Below are 20,563 nucleotides of genomic sequence, written 5' to 3' on the forward strand. Positions count from 1 at the left end.
AGTCAATTCTCTTGCCGGCGATGACGCGCTAAACCGGCCCTATCCCTTCCGCGACCAAGCAAGCTTTCGGCGGCACACTTTCGCTGCTTGACGTTAAAACTTTAAACTGCTTACTTTCGAAAAAACAAGGTAACTACGTACCGAAAGTGGAATAGCCGCAAGGAACATGCTCACGCAGCGATGTCATTGATGGCAATATCACAAAATACTGGGCTCGGTCAGGTCGCCCTTAAAGACGTTCTTTTTCCCCATTAGTTATGCTTTGAATGAGCCTATCTGCAAAACGTTTGCGCAGAACAGAAGCATGTTTAATATTTATTCGCTCAGCTAGATAATCTGGAGGACTCGCTCCAAACTACTCATTTCCGTTAGCCGCCTAAAGTCAATTATTGAAAATTTAATTATCGCAGCTTTGTTTATTATGCAAATTGCTCAACTTACTCCCTATCTAGAGGTTACTAATTTAAACACTCGAATGATAGCAATAATACCAGCAAGATTTACATTGCTCTAATAATGTTTGGCGCCGTTAACAAAAACCTGCCTGAATATTTATGGTGCAGTACGCTTCTGATAAAGCAGGTGCGAATGATTAGACGGGATTTCTTGGCGCAGTAAAAGTTCATAAACTTACACGCATATGCCCAACATTACACTTCTGCCTTTACGACGGTCTATCCTACGTTATACAAGACGCACTTCAGCGCTACTGTATATCACGCAAGGTGTGCGAGAACGTTGTGCGCGCTCCCGATTACACATATGCGCGTTGGTGGCATCAGACTCGGTTTCCTGGCCTCATTAAGAATAAAAACAGTTGCCTGGTGGAAAGCAATGGACAATATCAAGTACATTAGTACAATATAGTACTATAGTATATATATATATATATATATATATATATATATATATATATATATATATATATATATATATATATATATATACTATAGTATATAGTACTATAGTAGTACTATATAGTACTATAGTACAAGTACAATATAGTACATTATATCAAGTAGAGTACCGCGCACGTGTGTGTTAGAACCAAAAGTACTGAACGATCGGGATGAGTGCTTTGCGGAATATATTTTACTTTCTATTGTTGACACATACAGAAACAAATGGTGCGGTTTTTATCTTAGAAATAATGCTGACATACTTATACAGTCAAGTGAAAAATGAGTTCCGACCTAGTGCCCGTGTTGGAAGCAGCTCCGAACCGCACGGCTACATTGGCACATGAAATATTGGTTTGTTAAGGCTAACATGTCCAGGAATTCTGGACATTCTCCTTCGGAACTTCAACGCAATGCATGGCGTAACTCAATGGGGAAATTTTTTTTCAAAGGGATTTTTCAGATTATCGGCCGAGGGTCAAAAAGCTTCAACTGACTAGAACAAGAGGTAGTTTCTCCTCACAACATATGCGTTTCGGCACTTAGTCGGGACGTTGGTAGTGCGTTAAAGCAGTTAAAGTGGTTGAGACAGGGCTGGTGAAGTCCTACGACAGGAGGAAATCGTTTTGCAATCTCCTGGCGGAGGGCATATTGAATTGAAGAAGTGCCAAATTTAAACCATGAAGCGATTTATTGCAGTTGGCATTGAGACGGTAAAGTAGAGGGAGTGTTATGAAGTCTGTTAGCACGCGCAGGTTTTTGAGAGGCAGCCGAGATGGTATAGAGTTGTGATGCGCGTGCCTGGGTATGGTTGTGTGTGTGTGTGTGTGCGCCGGCATGTGCCCCGGCATTTGCGTTTGCATGCACGCGAGTGCGTGTGTGAGCGTTCGCGGTGTGTGTGCTTGTCTGCGTGCGCGTGTGCGCGCGCTTGTGATGCATGCGTGGCCGCGCGTGAACGTGTACGCGTGCCAATGTGTGTTTTCGAGTTTCAGCATGCACGAGTGCGAACAAATGTGTGCGTGTTACTACTGGGCGCATGGATGTCTGTGCCTGCATGCACGCGCGTGTATGACGGATAGAGAGAGAGAGAGAGAGTACGTGCGTGTGAGGGAGAGTGCGGCATGGAGAGAGGGCGTTTGTATGCGCGAAGGAGAGTGTGTGTGTGTGTGTGTGTGTAGAGTGCGCGCGTGCTAGTGCCTCCGTATTTGCATATGCATACACCCGAGTGTGTGTATGCGTGTGTAAGCGTTCGCGGCATGTGTGCATGCTTGCATCTGGGCATGTCTCAACATGTGCGCGCGTGTTAGTGCATGTGCGTGCGCGCTTGCGGGCTTGCGGTGCATGCATGGCGTCGTACGAATGAGCACGTGTGCGACCGTGTGTGTTCGTATTTCAGCATGCATGCCTGGACACAAAAGGTTGTGTGTTCGTGTGCGCATGAATATCTGTGTCTGCGATGGAGAAAGTGTGTGTGCGTGCAGGTGAGAAAGAGAGTGTGCGTTTGTGCGAGGGAGAAGGAGTGCTTGTGTGTGGGCGTGCGAGGGTGTTAATGTGTTTGTGGGTGTGAGCGAACATTTTTCTGCTTACCCCTACTCTAGGAAATAAACGCGATGTGGAGACCATTAAAACCCATATTTAAATCCACGAAACAAGAACGAATGACACTGCATTTGTAGCATTCTCTGTTTCCGATAGGAAAACCCGACAATTAAAAAGGGAAGCGCCTGCACTGTAAACGGAAATGAGCCGAAAAGGGCAGTTTAAGGGATGTGACCTCCCTGGAGAATGCGTGCCTGAAAACCGGGCTCCCTTACAGTGGTGTAGAAATGTTCAGCGTCTTGCATTTCGCTCCCTCGCAAAATGGGAGGAAAGAAGGAGGAGGAACCTCATTCTACATCCTTTTTAAGAGGGAGTTAAGAAGATAGAAGCCTCCCTTTAGCATAAACGCAGTTGTATTTCTTATTTTATCAGGTATCTTATTTTATTTTACATATTTTATTATTTTATTTTTTATTTTATTATAGCATATTTTTCTTCATTCCTGTCTACACTTACCGTCACCTCAACTCATTACGCTGCGAACCTGTTCATCATGTACATTGGCCAATATTGTAGATGTAATCAGAGGGAGAAAAAAATTAACATTCGAATATGCCAAACCATCAAAATTGCCCTGGGCGTACCATCTACGGCTTCGACTACGTGACTTCTCAAGATGGGCGTACAGAACACTTGGAAAGAATTAGCTGGAGCTCATCAAGCCAGTCAGTTAGAATGACTGAAACTCAAGCCAACCGAAAGATCAGTGCTGCAACGGCTGAGCTACGGTGAAACCTTTGTAGCCACCAGCGACGCAAAGAAAGAATTCCTCCAAACATCCGCGAATCCCTGTGCATATGGCACCAATTCCATGCAACATGCACCCCACGTACCACAAGATCAGAAGACAAGCCCGAGTGGATGCCCAGCGGACAAGACACAGGCAAAATCCGGACGCCAGATACACCGACGCAGCCAAATACCCGCAAAAAACGCTTGCGCCCTGAACATTGCAGATTCTCAGGACAGAGAGACAGCGTCCGCCACAGTCTGTGCACAAAACCCAAAGACCGCAGAAGAGACGGCGATCGCCCTAGCAATTACCACGTGCGTGGACGCAGCTGTTGTTCCTTTTCGATTCTGAAGCAACTGTCAGGAACTACACTAAGGGTTGCGTGTCGACCGAAGCACTAAAGATATTGAAGCACCTAAGCACTCCGATGCCCTCCACCTGCGTGAGCTGGGTTCCTGGGCACGAGGGGCTGGAGGGGAACGAAGTGGCACACGCCGCAGCCAGAGGACACACCTGTCGTGCCAACCTTTCCTACTCTCGAAATGCCCGGCCTCCGTCAGCAGGGGCAGAGAACGTACCCATCACCTACTCATCGATCCTTCAACATCACAGGCTGGAACGCAGGGTGTACCCATCGCCTCACCAAAACTCACCAAAGAAGAAAGTACCACACTCAGAAGACTACAGAGTAACACTTACACCCACAGAATACTCATGGACAAGGATACTACAATGATACCACTGCCCAATATGCGGCTTACAGGACACCTTGGTGCACCTGATCCTCGAGCGTCCGTGGCATCTAGATACAGATGCATTGCCTTCACGGAAAGATTATAACGCCGGACAAGAAAGCAAAGACCTAGTTCAAATGTGGGAGGCCAAGCTCGTCTCCGAGGACCTGGAACAACAACGATGCCTCGTCGCCAGGGCCAAGGAGGCAGCGAAGGCCAGACGGTTCGTGGAATGAGGAGACCTCCCACCTAAAGTAGAACCGGGGCTTAACCCTGGATACTGTTTCAAAAATAAACGTTTATTCCTCCTCCTCTTCATCTCAATGAGCGATCCTCTAGTCTGTTCCGGCATAACTCACGTGGACGGGCTGTTTGATCATGCAGTTACTGTAGGTCTGCTTAACTTCTCATTAACAAAAAATAAAACACTACTAAACACCTTAGGTGCAACCATAGGGCCAACTTTCCTCGGCATAATCTTGAATTAATCACCTTTGCAGACACGCTCGAGCTATTGAAGAGAACTAGGTTATGTTTAGAGCCACCTTTGCGAATCTTATCAAAATGTTCGTCCTTTTTCTCATCATTAGATGCAACAAAACATTCAATAAACGCCTGTAGCACGTCATAAATAAAATAAGTGCTCTATACAATGGCGAATAAAAGAAACAAAAATTCCAAGACAGAGCAAAGGTACATATTATTTGACAGACAATATCAAACGCTACTAAAATCCACACGTCAGCAGACTTTCGGCTGTGATTTATCATGAATAACAGTGATTATGCCACGTAATAAAACCCTATTCTCTGCCTGACATAGTCTTAATTCAGGTGGTGATGTGGTTCCCGAGTTATATTGTGTGCACTTATTAAATGACATGTTTCATAGAGTGTCCAGCTGCGAAGACATCACTGCAGGCCCTGACTTCCCCATGCAATTTGACATATCTGTAGTTGTTATGAATGCCTCGGGCATTTTTACGTTACTCAGCAGATTAAAAACTTCATCTACATGAGACCCCAGCGAATTTAATAACAAGCTACCCATGAATGTGTCAAAGTGTATCTGTGACATACGCTCCTGGGTCAATTCTTAAGACTGGCGAGTGACTAAAGACATCCTCTTCTATAAATCAGGCGAATGTTTCTTACCCCTTAACTACCAATGAATACAATTAACCAGTATAAGTTGCGACCTATGGAATACGTAATTAAATCACAAGTCATCGACTATTTCGAAGATCCCTGTTTAAAATTCGACTACCAACACATGTTTTCATTTACGTTACGACTTAAGATGAAACTACCACATTTACTGCATCTTTGCAGCAGTTCATCGCTCTCTTGGCATCGTCGAAAGAAACCTAAAGCATGCTCTTTTCAATATACTCAAATTGTTTACACTGCACCAATCGACACAAAGCTCGAATACGCATCGCTAATATAGTAATCTGGCAGGCATACATTGTAGACGAGATTGCATTTGTTCAAAACTGGGCTGCTCGCTTCACATTTTCCGACTATTCATCTTACACTAGCGTGTCATCTCAAATTCATGTGCATACCACGTCACACGTTACAACATGCATGCTGTTTTATACCCTGCACAATTACTGAATGGACCTACTTGCCCTCTGATATTGCCACAGAATCTGACACTGTAAAGTTTTACAATATGGTACGCCCTGTTAATTAGTTCCCTTTTTAATACATTTTTGTTGCTAATAAATACTTGTATGAATACCGTGGTCTATGTGGGCATGCATATTTTCAACATTTGATTGTGCTGTGTGCATAACTTTTGTTTTGCAACTTTCGCGATTTCTTAGATTCTGTTTCTTAATAGCTAAACAATGTTAGAATACATTTGTTCTGTACTTTGTGCGATTATTTATTGTAGCTATTACTTTGTAATCTCTTCTATGTTTGTACTCCGCACTCCCCTGTTATGTATTGCGCTCAATTGAATGCCTTTAAGGGCACCGTGTATCAACAAAAAACAACATTCATTAGTTTTGGGTGCTAGAAGAGACATACAAAGGGAAGGATAGGACATGATGAAGGCACAAAGTACATAATGACAGGCTATAGGGAAAGACATGTATCATCTAGCACCTGAAAACACTGTTTAGTAAAACATACCAACCTGGCTGTGAAGTTCTTTCAAAGCAAACTCAGATTTTTGTTTTGATTATAAATGTAGAAAAGTGGAATATAAGTGGTTCAAAATGAAATTGTGAGTTATGTGAACAGAACTATATACACAAAGGAAAATACCATGCCTGCTTTCTGCCTGTGTGCTACTGCAAGAAAAGCTAAACAAAGAATAATGCACGAGAGTAAATGCATACAGCCACCACCATGGTGCGACGGTGGAGAGAGCAGATGCATGTCCGTGTGCATACACATCAAGAATATGAGAGCCATGAATTTTGCTATTGTGCGGGGGAGATGTTCAAGATATCCAGGGCCTTCAACTATGCAGATTGAACAGTTGCTCGAAGGACAAGCTACAATTATTTCTAAATTGTCGGCAATTGAAGATACCCAAATGCAAACCAATGCTGATGTAACTGAATTGAAATCGCGTCTGGATTTGTTAGAAAGAAATGTCCCGAAGATAGAGGAAATGCGAACAGTAATACATAACGTAACAGAACAGGAGCAACGATACCAGGATGCGATGTCCCTCGTTCTCGGGAAATTAGATGATCTTGAAAACCGGGAGAGGCTTGCGAATTTGGTCTTCTACAGGTTAGATGATTCAGCGGCCGGCGGGACTAGCGCTCAGGTTAAAGCTTTGATTATTAATTACTGCGCACGATACTTGGCCTCACTTCCGTAAATATTGAGCGTGTCCACAGAATAGGGCCGTATCATGCAAATAAAACATGGCCAGTAATCATCCGATTTCATTCCTTCTAGACGCGACAGCAGATATTGACGAAAGCCTATAACCTAAAGGGGATGGCATACGGAATATCTGAAGATTTTTCACGTACAGTCCGAGAAAAAGAAAGAAACATTGGGCATTTGCAAAGGCAAATGGCAAGGACGGAGTAAAACCAGTTGTAAGATTTGATATTGTCACGTGGTGGTGACGTTGAAGAACACAGTAGCAATACTGTGAACGACAAAACTAACTTTTATTAGACGAACCTGTGCCCAAAAAACAGGCTACACTTATAGCACAACGATAGCGGCGAACACGGTCCGCGATCGTCGAACATCTGATCAGCGGGTCAAGCGCGTCGGCTTTTATATAACAGTCGTCGAATGTTCCAGACTAATCGTTGGGACCCGCGTACATTCCACAAAGTTCTACACCATTCGCGGCAGGCGATGAAATCAGATAACATAAGGTTCGGCGACAACAGACAGCGAATAGAAGCATCGATAACTTTCCAGAAACTTCGGATACATGCAGGCGCGTCCCGCGCTGTGTCACTTGTTAGGCGGCTGAACGTGGTCGCCCGATAAAGATAAGTACACGCGTCATTACCGCCTCTTAAAAAGCATCGACCCGATGCTGCGAACAAACGAAAGTAATAAAAAGCACTCGTAGCAAAGAAAACAACGAAATAAGGAAGTTGGTTAGCGTCCGTTAGAAGGGTTTAAGGCGCACCACGTGGACTACTTCAGATTGTGCGCGGCGCCCCTGTGAATGCGAAATGCCGTCTGGCACGACCTCATAGTCCAGTGCGCCAATACGTCGAATCGCCTTGTAGGGTCCGAAATAGTGTCGCAATAGTTTCTCCCTCAGTCCTCGTCGGCGTATCGGGGTCCATACCCAAACACGGTCGCCGGGCTAGTACTCGACGAAGCGTCGTCGCAGGTTGTAGTGTCGGGTGTCGGTGTGCTGCTGGTTCTTGATCCGAAGCCAGACAAGCTGTCGAGCTTCTCTGGCGCGTTGGAGATAGGCAGCGACGTCAAGATTTTCCTCGTCGGTGACGTGCGGTAGCATGGCGTCGAGCGTCGTCATCGGGTTCTTGCCGTAAACCAGCTTAAATGGCGTGATCGGTGTTCTTTCTTGCACCGCCGTGTTGTAAGCGAATGTTATGTACGGCAGGACCGCATCCCACGTCTTGTGCTCGACGTCGACGTACATTGCTAGCATGTCGGCGAGGGCCTTGTTCAGGCGCCCCGTGAGACCATTCGTCTGCGTCTGCGGATGGTAGGCAGTTGTCCTCCTGTGACTTGTTTGGCTGTATTGCAGAATGACTTGCCTGAGCTCTGCTGTAAAAGCCATTCCTCTGTCGGCGATGAGGACTTCTGGAGCACCATGTTGCAGCAGGATGTTCTCGACGAAAAATTTCGCCACTTCGGCTGCACTGCCTTTCGGTAGAGCTTTAGTTTCAGCGAATCGGGTGAGCTAGTCCGTCGCCACGACGATCCACTTATTTCCGGAAGTTGATGTCGGAAACGGTCCCAACAAGTCCATCCCGATCTGCTGAAAAGGTCGGTAAGGAGGTTTGATCGGCTGTAGTAATCCCGCTGGCCTTGTCGGTGGTGTCTTGCGTCGCTGACAGTCTCGGCATGTCTTGACGTAACGGGCGACATCGGCGGTTAGGTGCGGCCAGTAATACCTGTCTTGTATCCTCGATAGCGTCCGGGAGAAACCGAGGTGCCCTGCGGTCGGATCGTCATGTAGGGCGTGCAGTACTTCTGGACGCAGTGCCGACGGTACAACAAGAAGGTAGCTGGTGCGGACTGGTGAGAAGTTCTTCTTCACGAGCAGGTTGTTTTGAAGCGCGAACGAAGACAATCCACGCTTAAATGCCCTAGGGACAACGTCGGTGTCCCCTTCCAAATACTGGACTAGGGCTTTTAGCTCCGGGTCTCCTCGTTGCTGTTCAGTGAAGTCTTCCGCGCTTATTATTCCAAGGAAGGCGTCGTCATCCTCGTCATCTTGCGGCGGCGGGTCAATGGGGGCGCGTGATAGGCAATCAGCATCTGAGTGTTTTCGTCCAGACTTGTATGTTACAGTGATGTCGTATTTTTGTAGTCTGAGGCTCCACCGTGCCAGCCGTCCTGAAGGGTCCTTAAATTTAGCTAGCCAACACAACGCGTGATGGTCGCTGACCACTTTTAATAGCCTGCCATATACGTAAGGGCGAAATTTTGCTGTAGCCCAAACGATGGCGAGGCATTCCTTTTCGGTTATAGAATAATTGCCTTCCGCTTTTGACGACGACCGGCTAGCGTAAGCTATCACGTGTTCATGTCCATCTTTTCTCTAGACTAGGGTGGCACCGAGGCCTAGGCTACTCGCGTCAGTGTGGATTTCGGTATCGGCGTGCTCATCGAAGTGCCCAAGTACGGGCGGCGACTGTATGCGTTGTTTTAGTTCTTGAAATGCGTCGGCCTGCGGCGATTCCCATTGAACTCGACGTCACATTCGGTTAGCTGTGTCAGCGGCTCAGCGATGCGTGAAAAGTCCTTGACAAATCGCTTGTAGTAGGCACACATGCCAAGAAATCTACGCGCTGCCTTCTTGTCGATGGGCTGCGGGAACTTTGCGATGGCAGCTGTCCTCTGCAGGTCAGGGCAGACTCCAGACTTACTGAAGACGTGGCCTAGGAACAGAAACTCATCGTAAGCGAAGCGGCAATTTTCTGGCTTCAGAGTGAGCTCTGATGACTTGACGGCCTCTAGTACTGTGGCAAGCCGCCTGAGGTGATCGTCGAAATTTCCCGCGAATACAACGACGTCATCCAAGCAAACGAGATAGGTCTGCCACTTCAATCCTGCTAAAACCGTGTCGATCACGCACTGGAACGTTGCAGGGGCCGAGCACAGTTCAAATGGCATAACCTTGAACTCGTAGAGGCCATCTGGGGTGATGAAGGCGGTCTTTTCGCTATCTCTTTCGTCGCCTTCTATTTGCCAATGCCAGATTTGAGGTCCACCGAGGAGAAGTATTTAGCGTTGTAGAGCCGATCCAATGCGTCGTCTATCCGTGGGAGGGGGTATACGTCCTTCTTCGTGATCTTGTTCAGACGACGAGAATCGACGCAGAAACGTAAGGTTCCGTCCTTTTTCTTCACCAGGACAACAGGGGATGCCCACGGGCTTTTCGACGGCTGGATGATGTCGTCGCGCAGCATTTCGTCGACTTGTTCTCTTACAGCTTCGCGTTCTCGCGGCGAAACTCGGTAAGGGCTCTGGCGGAGTGGTCTAGCGTACTCCTCGGTGATTATACGATGCTTGGCGACCGGTGTTTGTCGAATCCTCGATGACGTCGAAAAGCAGCCTTTGTATTGTCAGAGAAGACTTCTGAGCTTCTGTTGCTTAATCACGGGGAGGCTTGGATTAATGTCGTAGTCTGGTTCGGGAACCATGGTCGTCGGGGTAGATGCGGCGGAATCCGAGAGGACAAACGCATTACTGGTTTCCAGGATTTCCTCGATGTACGCGATCGTCGTGCCCTTGTTGATGTGCTTGAATTCCTGGCTGCAGTTTGTCAGCAACACTTGAGTTTTCCCTCCATGCAGTCGAGCGCCCCTCTTGCGACGCAAATTTCCCGGTCTAGCAGTAGACGTTGGTCACCTTCGATGACACCTTCTACGTCAGCGAGTATTTCGGTGCCGACCGAAATAACAATGCTGGAGCAAGGCGGGATGCTCACTTGATCTTCGAGCACACTCAAGGCGTGGTGACTACGAGGGCTCTCCGGCGGTATCGCTTTATCTTCCGACAGCGATATTGACTTCGACTTCAGGTTCATAATTGCGCCGTGTTGGTTCAGGAAGTCCATACCGAGAATGACGCCTCGTGAACACTGTTCGAGGATAACGAAGGTGGCGGGGTAAGTCTGGTCATGAAGGGTTATTCTTGCCGTGCAGATTCCAGTCTGCGTTATGAGGTGTCCTCCAGCGGGCCGAATTTGGGGGCCGGCAGGTCTTCTTTCGTCGTCGTATTCTTTGCTTCCAGACTTCGTCGGGACGGCGGCGTGTCGTTATGTCGTCGAGGTAGTTTCTTCGGCGTCTTCGTCGTCGGCGGAGGATCTTCGTCAGTTCGACCAACAGCAACCGCACATCCATCGGTTGCTGCTTTTAGTTTTCCGGATATGGGCTCGCAGAGCGGTCCCGTGCTGGGACGGTGTATGGTCGGCGCTGCGGCGACAGGTAGCGGCCTGGTGACGGCGAACGGGACGGTCGTCGAGGGCTCCATTGAGTAGCGGCGAGGTAGTCGGCGATGTCACGTGGGCGCCCTCCAGGCTGTGGACGCGGCGCGTTGACTGCGAACCCTCTCAGTCCCAAGTCGCGGTATGTGCTTCGGCGATACACATGGCCGGCTTCTCCGCAGTGATAGCAGAGCGGGCGGTAGTCGGGGGCTCGCCAAATATCCGTCTTCCTCGCGTAGGTGCGGTGGGCGACGGGTGGGCATGCTGGTGGCGGTGGCGGCAGACGACGGAATTGCGGCGCTACTGGGCCCTGGCGCGGTCGCGGAGGGGTGCCTTGACGGCGTGCGACGGCGGCGTAGGTCATCGCTTCCGGCTGGGGCTGTGGTGATTCTGGTTGCACCTCAGGAATTCCAAGCGATCGGTGCACCTCTTCTTTCACGATGTTGGCGATCGAGGCCACTTGAGGCTGCGACGAAGGCAAGACCTTGCGCAGTTCTTCGCGCACAATGTCCCTGATGGTCTCGCGCAGATCGTCCGTGGCCAGTAATTGAATTCCTGCGTAGTGGGTAGAGCTTGTACGGCGGTTGAATTGCCGGTTCCGCATTTCGAGTGTCTTCTCGATGCTGGTGGCCTCGCGAACGAACTCTTCTATGGTCTTCGGTGGGCTTCGTATGATTGCGCCGAAATGTTCTTCCTTCACACCACGCATGAGAAGGCGGACTTTCTTCTCCTCGGGCATATCCGGGTCGGCGTGGCGGAACAGACGGTTCATTTCTTCCGTGAAGATGGCAATGTTCTCGTTAGGTAGCTGCACTCAGGCGTCTAGCATGGCTTCGGCCCTTTCCTTGCGCACGACACTCGTAAAGGTGCGCAGGAAGCCGCTACGGAAGAGGTCCCATGTCGTCAAGGTCGACTCCAGGTTCTCAAACCACGTTCTGGCGGCAACTTCTAAGGCAAAGTATACATGCCGCAGCTTGTTGTCGTTGGAGTCCCAGTTGTTAAAAGTCGCGATTCGTTCGTAGGTCTCCAGCCAGGATTCTGGGTCTTCAGTCGCTTCTCCATGGAAGGTCGGTGGGTCCCGAGGTTGTTGTAGGATAACGGGGGACGCTGGGGCCGCCATTGGGTTTTTTTTTGACCACGATCTTCTTTGTTGACTCAGGTAGAAGTCCGTGCTCTGGGGGCAGTCCTTGTAGTCTGCGGCTGCACGCTGGTCTTGGGCGATGTTGGTTTTGTCGTCGGGCTTCGGGCTTGGATCGCGGCTTTGCGGGGGCGTTCGGTACATGAACGCACTAGCACCTCCACCAGATGTCACGTGGTGGTGATGTTGAAGAACACAGTAGCAATACTGTGAACGACAAAACTAACTTTTACTGGGCGAAACTGTGCCCACAAAAACAGGCTACACTTATAGCACAACGATAGCGGCGAACACGGTCGGCGATCGTCGAAAATCTGATCAGCGGGTCAAGCGCGTCGGCTTTTATACAACAGTCGTCGAATGTTCCAGACTAATCGTTGGGACCCGCGTGCCTTCCCCAAAGTTCTACACCATTCGCGGCAGGCGATGAAATGAGATAACATAAGGTTCGGTGACAACAGACAGCGAATAGAAGCATCGATAACTTTCCAGAAACTCCGGATACATGCAGGCGCGTCTCGCTCTGTGCGATAACACTTGCTAGGCTGTGAAACGTGGTCGCCCGATAAAGATAAGTACACGCGTCAATATCTTATACCTGGGTGATAAACGATATCGATATCGAATCAAACGCACAACTGGTGACGTAGTCGAAACGTGACCACTGTCCCAATCTGTGGTGACGCATCAGCTCAGACTCCTGATGGTCAATTGTAGAAGCCTTAGAAACAAAGTTGATTTTCATTTGCTAAAAAAATCTGTTGAGCCCGCAGTAGTATTAGGAACCGAATCATGGCTTGACACTTTGGTCCTTGATAGAGAAATATTCCCTCATGGTTATCACAGTTTTAGGCGGGACCGTGAATCAAAGAGACGAGGCGTATTCATTCTTGAAAGATCCGACTTGCCCTGTGCTCGAGTTGATTCTGATTCGGAATGTAAATCTGTATTTTGCATGTTGCGGGCGGAAAAATGGTAAAAGTTGTGTTGGATCTTATTACCAACCCCCTGTTGCTTCTTATCATGTGTTTGCCCAAATGACTACATTTCTTGAGACAGTTCAAATGGATCACATGATATTGGGAGGAGATTTCAATCTTCCCGGTATAGATTCGGGATCGGGCAATATGCTTACATGTACTGCCACAGCCAGTTGATATATAGCTCTCCTTGAGTTTGTGCCTGAAAATATGCTCCCGCAGTACGCAACAGACCCCTTGCGTAATGATGGCACTGGTAATGTGCTTGATCTGTTGTTTTGTTATGCACCGAGCAATGTATCAAAATGTACGGGTTTTGCTTGGCATAAGTGATCATAATGTTATTGTAGCCGACACTATTTTTCAAGATGTGTGTGTATAAAAAAACCTCCTAGAACTGTGTATGCATTTAATAGGGCTAACTACGCTGGACTAAAAATAGCACTTGAATCTTATTTTCGTGCTTTTGACACATTGGCCGATGAATTAAACACGGAAGAGTTATGGGGGCTACTTAAAAACGAGATTTTCGAACTGCGAGATTACTTGCAAAATGCAAACGATGACTTGCAAACTTGCAAAATGCACTATGATACTTCATACTAAATTTTATTTATTTAAAGAAAATAAACAATATTTTCAATGTCGCTTCATAATAGCTTCATTGGCATCATTGTGCACTGTGGACACTGAACTGGTTCGGAGGCGCAAACTGACTGAATAGATTCTTGTCTTGCTTTAGCATAAATCAGTTTGAGTATGAAAGAAAAAGGACAGGTGACAGGATGAGCGCACATTATATCGGCCGCTCATAGCACACATGACAAAAACAATTGAAGCAACAACCTTAATAGAAGTGCACGACAGCAGTTCACTGAATACGTGCCGACCAACTTAGAAAGTAAAGTTTCTTGCCTGGTAAAGATAAGGTGTGTGTATGTATCGCATTTCATAATGGAATCATCCTCAATAATGTTGCACATCAGTTGATTGTGGCTGTATTCTATAATGACACATTCTTTAAGAAAACTAGTTTGCATCCACAAGTCTGGCAATGCATGACGAGGGACCCACTTCATTAACTTTTATAAAGGTTGTAACTATGCTCGCCCAAGAAATCACTGATACCCCTTCCCGTCTGTCTAATCTAGATGCCATTGCACCAGAAGGGAAACTTGTATACGACAGCTCAAGTGGAGTCAACATGCCCGTTCGACTTTTTTCCAACCAGTCTGTCAAAAAATGTGTAAAGTACTGGCAAACATGGAATGACCAGTACGTCACTTAGCATTTATTCTGCGATATTCTGCTATCCTAACTGCAGGTTGTCAAGAATTATAAATTACCAGAGCGCACTACTCGAATGGTGTTCACTGTACGGTGATGAGTGTTGTTCATGGTAGCCGCCACGAATATTTCTCATTCATTGTGCACGTATATGTTTCACTAGCTAAATTTTTCCATTACGTAATCAATGAGATGTCAGTGAAAAAGTTTTCTATGACGGTTACAAATGACCGATAACAGCATTTAAAATAGCCTCGGATTTGTGAAGACATTCTTTAACGATAAAGAAATTCACTGAAATAAATAAGAAGTGAAAATAAACTGCCCTGACCATGACAATGCTTCTGCCCACCAAATATTGTATCATTCTTTACGCAAACTTTGTCAAATGGGGGTACGGGGAATGAGTGCCTGCGGCTTTTTCTCGACATGTCAGCAGGTTTTGTCGTGCATGTACAGTCCCTACCAAACGCGATGTAGCGCGATCTTGGTAAGAGTTCGCTTTGCGAACCTTTACAAGACCGTGCAACAGGTTAGCACATTTGTAATATACGCAGTGCACGGATGACAATGTTGCCGCCTGAGACCACTTATATTACTGATGCGGGGGCACACAGTCACGTGAATTTAAAAAAAAATCGCATGTTTCGTATTCTATTTTTTGTGGGAAAAAAGACCACGCAGGTCGTTGTATATGCTGTTATCGGTCATTTTTCGGTGTATTCCACAACCTTTGCATTGGCACCGTATTCAATAAGTAAGGCAATAAACATTCATTAGACTTACATATTACTTGCTAGTTCACAACGCAAAAAAAACTTGAGTAGAGCTAACAGAAGCCTATTAACAAAGAGGGGGCGCTGTTCACAAAAAGCACTCATTTATTTTTTTGTTTCTTGGCCACAGTTAGTTGTCACATCCGGTATGTAAATTAATGCTGGTTTCCGAGAAACCTGTAAAGGTTTGCTTCGTAGCTTCATGCTAAATTAGGGTGAGTGACCATTTTTCCTGTAATGAATTTTAATTGCCCTGCAGGCTTCCGCAGAACTGATCAGCCATATTCAAATAGTGCTCTGCAAAATAAAATAGGGAATACCTTTCCTTCATATGCCTGTATTTCACTCATTGACCTTTATCAAGCTGCTCCAAACTTGAATTTACTGCTCCAAAATGGACAATTCATGCTCCAATGTGTCAAATTTGCTGCTCCCAGAGCTGCTGCAAAACTTATTTGACTGCTTCCATGCCTGTATGAGTGGCCTATGTAATGTTTAACGAGGTTATCACTGGCATCCGAGAAACTTCAAACATGTTAACATCCATCTGTCAAAGTGCCTACATCTCAACATTTTGGTGAGAACTGATCACTTTATTTGTTGCAGGACTGAAGCTGCCTTGATATCTACAATACGTTGGATGCTACGCGCTGGATTATGAATGGCTACCTTAACACTGCTTGAAGTGGCAAGCTCTACATCAGCACTTATGCTCCTTTCCTTGTGTTGGCAAGAGAAACCGTGGCACGCAACTCTACAGGCACTTCTGCTCTTCACTACCTTCGGAGGAGATGCATTGGTATGCTTTTCGTATATTTGACTGTGGGTTCCAGCTGCATCTGCTGCGTTGTCATTTGATGTGCAGGCAGAGAAGTTACCTTCTGAATGCACATGCTGGTTAAAGATACAAAAAGGAAAGTGCTTCTTTGAACACCAATGACCCTGTCCTGTACTTATTTCATTTCATTTTCTTGTTACCCTATGTTTGCTGACTATACAAAGGTCGCAGGCAATTAAGCCAAGAAGAATATTGGCGTAATCAGTGGTGGCTGAAATTAAAATGTAGGAAATATTCAAAAAAGTAATGAAAGCAGACAGAAAGACCTTGTCTTTGGCTGTGACTGAGCCCACAACCTTTGCGTACACACGCGATGCACTACCAATTGTGTTAACTTGGGTATTTATGTATGGTATGCGTAGCCCTGGGAGTGTTAGCCAGTGCCACTTAGACCCATGGAGGGCAGATGTGGAACATCATTTTTTTTGCACGATGGTGTCATATAACACATGAACTGAAGAGAGCAGGCATGTGGCTAATAAACCCACGTGTGCTACCTAAAGGCATCAAGATTATGAGGTTTCAGACGCTCGCATGAATGATTGAAGAGAAGGAAAACACGGGCTTGATTTTTTGTTAATCATGACTATATAAAGCTAGCAGGCAGTGAAGCCAAGAAAAGCATAAGGGTAACTAGCTTTGGTTGAAATTCAAATGTTGCATTGCCACTGCAGCCATCTATCAAATTTCATCGCCATGCATTATTGTAACTCAATAGGCAGCATGTTTAAAAATTATGTCAGAAGACTGCCTGAATTTCAACACTGTTCAGTTACCAGCAATGAGAGCGAACGCCCTTCTAATATTCTGGGTATTTATGGCACTTATTCATAAGTTTTCCGCTCTGTTGTATCAGTGTTTTAATTCGGACCAAAACCGTGCTATTATGCAGCAAAGAGGTTACGGTCTAGTGACGTGAATGTGGATGTTAATAAGAGGGCAAATCCTCTTGACGCTGTTAAATGAAAGTTGTTTAAACTCGGACAGCCTTCCGAAACAGAATTTTTTGAAATTGCTACTCATTGAGTTAAGCTGATGCACTGGTGCGCTTCACGCACGCGCTCTCGGGGGCTATGTATGTATGTATGATGCATATGTATATATATATATATATATATATATATATATATATATATATATATACATATATATACCTGACCGAACCTTGAGTAATCTAATCGCATGTGTGCGTGACGCGAATAATGAAGAATTTCGTGGAAGGCAAGCGGGTCCAGCGATTACTCTGGAACATTCGACGACTGGTGTATAAAAGCCGACGCGCTTGACCCGCTGATCAGACTTTCGACGATCGCTGACTGTGTTCGCCTCTGTCGCCGTTCTTTGAGTGTAGCCTCTTTTTGAGGGCACGAGTTCGCCCAACAAAACGCTAGTTTCGTCTTTCTCAGTGTGGCTGCTTTCTTCACAGTCAATACCACGTGGCAATATATATATATATATATATATATATATATATATATATATATATATAGATAGATAGATAGATAGATAGATAGATAGATAGATAGGCGCAGGTTAAATAACACAAGCCGGTGTAAAATGGTCAATTCAGAAGTGCAGCGTGTCTCACCATATTACATCTTTATCACGTAAATCTTAATACGTAAAACGATCGTAATGTCACGGGACCAACAAGAAAGCGCGATATATTTCCAATTACACAACACAATGTGGCGGTGGCTTCTGCGACTGTGTTCGCTTTCATGCGAGCTCTTCCACTCCCCTGATGTCACGGTAACTTCCTACACTCTCGCTCCTCATATGAAATACAAGGGAAATTAAAAGCTGGTCGAGGGTTCCGTCAATGTGGCCATCAGATTGCCGGAACTCTTCTGCGATTTTCGGAACATGAGCACACGCCCCAAGCGACATGTCTGCCTTCACGAGATTGATGTTTTCATGCAGAAATCCTTGTTATGTGTTCTTGTTAGCAAGAACGTAACCTTTTGCCCGGCACCATATCAGTTCGATAGGATCAAAGTCGCTATGATATGGACAAAGCCTCAGGAAGTGTAGTGGTTCACTACGAAACATCTTTTTGTAGTGGTTCTCCAGTTATAAAAACCCTGCGTTTAATTGGCCCAGGGAAAAAGCGATGTTTTTCTTCGTTAGGCAGCAATAAATGTCACTCATTCGTGGTGACGACGTTAGAACTTTCTCGAGGAGAACGCCAGGTAAGAGGCATTTTCCGTTACTTTGGCAATACGCGGTTTGATGTTAGGCAAAGCTGTTTAGAAAACCACTTCTGGAAGTGCGACCCATCTATTTGCTTTGGTATTCAGCAGTTTCTTGTGCTGCGCGGAAAATGAGGGACACAGCATTTAAGAATTCATCCTCGCTACCGGCGTGCAGCAGGATAAGCCTGCCTCCTTTGCAGCTTGCTGTGCGTAGGCGTGTTGCCAAATCTTACCGAAAAGTATCTTCCCGTGAGGTAACGTTCACGAACTCTCATACTTTCTCCTTTGTGTGGTTGGCGTTGACCTATGTTTCGTCAAGGTAGTATATCGATCTGCAAGAACAAACAAAAAATAAATATTAATTGGAGCATGCCGTCAGCTACAAATACCCCATTTTCGCAATAAAGGAGAAGGAATGAGACAATCAGCACTGTTCAGCTAATATGATCAAGCAATGCGGAGGAGCGGCTTCCTTGTGCTATCTAACAAACAAGATACATCGTTTATTGGACCATAAAATGCTGATCAGTTGAGTGCCGTGATGGGAATTGCTACCATCAAAATGCGATTATACACGACGTGAGGCTGCAAGAAAGAGCGGCGTTTGTAACTTCCGCTGAAATAATGCATACCGAGAGCTGAGAAGCAAAACAATTCGAGGACGATTAAGTATCGCCTTTAAGAGTGGAAGATGATAGCATTGAAAGGTCCCTGATTGGTTCTCACGCTTCGCGGCAACTACAGCTTATGTAACCGTAATGTTCACCGGGAAACGCTGGCGCCGGACACTATGCACGAAGGCGACCTTGTGGTGCTTTAATGGATGGTGTGCAAGGAAGCGAGGGGGCCGCGCCGCTTCTACTAAGACAGACCTCAAACGGCAGCTGGAAAACCTTATCGCCTTAAAAGGGGTTTGTGTTTAAGTTTCCACGTAACTGATTTATGTTTTCTGGTATATTGAAATTACAATCCAGCGCTATCTTGTGTGTTGGTTGTGGGTGAGACGTAGTTTAAAAATTTCTTATGCATTTTGCATTGAAAATTCAATTAGTTCATTAACTTCCCTGCGCCAGATGGAGGGCCTGGGTGGTGGAGTATGCGTAGTTCGAAATTTCTTCTGCCGAAATGATGTCCGGTGCCGGACACTGTACGCCAACGCCGGATTTTCAGCGACACGGGGTCCTTTACGCTATCCCGTTAAAACATTTGTGCTTGTTTCAATCGTCAGCATAGAAAGGTTGGACGCCACCGTGTCCTCACAGAAGAGTATTTGGCTGGACGTGGCGGTGCGTCCTCTACAATTTGACGTAATTGCAGCCAAACGGGTGCCGTGTCTCTTGCGTGTTGATAAAAATCTTTTCATAGTATATCACTCACTGTGCCGGAGGCTCGCCTTCTGCGGCACATCCAAATGAATGCACTGGTTACCCCTTCCCGCCTCTTCCTCTATCGCTATCGCACCGACCCCTCCTGTACCAAGTGCCCCTATACTTATGCAGACCTCTCCCATTGCATATTCCCCTGTCCGACTGCTCAGCAATCAAGTTCATATCCGGCCCCTTCACTTTCCATCACCTCTTGGCTTGACTGGCTTGGCGCTGAAGGCGAAGAAGGACAGCGTCGACTGGCCACCCAGGCGGTCGACATGCTCGGCCTGTAATTGTGGGCTGAATAAAAGTCTTATACTACTACTACTAGGTTGCTGGCTGAATTAAATAAAAATTGTTATTCATCTACACGCTACAAAACTTATAAAATGGACCGACTTTCGTACGTACCGTTTTTCAGTGCGAAGTTCTCCGATGGTATGCAGTACGCCGTCGACACATGATGTCGTCCATTGTCTAAAAAAGCGCACACTTTCTCTTCCGTTTGCGAAGGCAAAAGCTGATAACTCTAACCAACATTTGCATCGCTCGCACGCTCATTTGAGGCACGTTCATATCGGTGTCACTGGCCACATCGTGAGCGACTTCTGCAGCTGTCGGAATTTCATTTCTCAGTAAGTACCGGTGTATTTTTGTTTGTAGAGCTGCAATGGAGATGCTGCCCTTACAGGCTTATACCCTCGATTTTCACATTGGTATTTACGGCCGGAGACGCTAGTACTTGTGTTTCTGTGACTTTAGGGTGCCATATTTATGTCGAGCTTAATCCTAAAGACACTGCGTTCGCTAACACCAGTGAGCTCACTAATCTTCTGACATGCGGCTTTCACAGACAGCTGCGGGTCGCTTTTCCTCCTCCTGACATGAT

The sequence above is a fragment of the Dermacentor andersoni genome, chromosome 7 (assembly GCF_023375885.2).
Source record: "Dermacentor andersoni chromosome 7, qqDerAnde1_hic_scaffold, whole genome shotgun sequence".
Classification (NCBI taxonomy): Eukaryota; Metazoa; Arthropoda; class Arachnida; order Ixodida; family Ixodidae; genus Dermacentor; species Dermacentor andersoni.